Here is a 1,174-nt window from a genome sequence, read left to right as displayed (position 1 = left end):
TGTTATCCATAGCTACTGAGTCTTTTTAAAAGTTTTTTCTTATATTTCTAATCTTTCTGCGATGACATGTACTAATTTTAACACCCAAAAGAAATTCTTTCAGAAGTGAAGGAATGGCCGATAGCCGGAAATGCTGCAGAGGGGCTAAGCATAGTGTGAATTGAAAAGGAGTCACAGAATTTGGGAACCAGAGGTGGTGTTGAAAACGGAGTATCAGACCCCAGGTATTGGGCTTGGATTACGGAGGCAGGCTTGGGTTGAACTGTAGCCCTGCTACTTCACATTTCGGTGACACTGGACACGTAAGTTCTCTAGACGTTAGTTCCTTTTCTGCAAGCCCTGCTATTCCAGTGGGAAATGCTACCAGGCGGCCTAGTGGAGTTATACATCTACTCGGCACCATGGTCACAGGGACAGAGTAGTATGTCCAGATGAATGTGACCATCAGGGCAGCTTGCGATATGTAGAAAGCAACACTTATAACCCATTTTATCTTGGCCAACTGAGCTGTCCGTGCTTTCATGAGTTTTGAGTTTATCAGTCATTTTGTTGATCTTTCTCTCCAGCCTGGCGTTATCTGGCAAACTCGTCCGTCATGTTGACGGTGGAGAGCTCCTGCTTCATACCCTGCATCTCTGCTCGCATCTGTGACTCCTGCTCCACGTCCTTCTGCAGCACCCTGGACATGAAGGAGGAGAAGGACAGGAGGAGGATCCTGAGCACATTGCACCCAAACACGAAGCTGAGCACCAGCAGCCAAGCCCAGCGGTCGGTCTCTGCCACGCTCATCTCTGGAGGCTCACTGCTGCGCCAGCTGGGCTAAAACAGCTCCACCTGGGACCAAGAGGACGGCCGCGCGTGCGCAGTGAGCCCAGCGCGCCGCAGAGGTGCGCCTGTGCACTGCCTATTGATACTTAATAATAGTAATAATTATTACTTACATAATACTTAGATTTAGAACGTCCATACCCATTCCTGTCCCCATCTACCCCACTCTTTCCACTCTCATAGCTAACCATTTTATTAGTTTCTGATATATCCTTTCAGTGTTTCTGTATACAGATACAAGCAAAAATAAATATATATTTTCATTTCTCCCCTTTCTTATACAAAAGGTAGCATAGTACTATACACTATTTTTGCATCCGGCTTTCTTCATCTAAGTACATCCTGA

At 46.3% G+C, this 1,174-nt stretch overlaps 1 pseudogene; it reads right to left on the bottom strand.

Annotated features, from left to right (window-relative positions):
• Positions 1–238: 238 nt before the first annotated feature.
• On the bottom strand, positions 239–789 carry LOC131748612 (guided entry of tail-anchored proteins factor 1 pseudogene; annotated as a pseudogene).
• Between the last annotated feature and the right edge of the window lie 385 nt (positions 790–1,174).

This window comes from Kogia breviceps, chromosome X, assembly GCF_026419965.1.
Source record: "Kogia breviceps isolate mKogBre1 chromosome X, mKogBre1 haplotype 1, whole genome shotgun sequence".
NCBI lineage: Eukaryota > Metazoa > Chordata > Mammalia > Artiodactyla > Physeteridae > Kogia > Kogia breviceps.
Note: the sequence above shows the minus strand (reverse complement) of the source record. Positions and strands in the feature narration are given on the sequence as shown.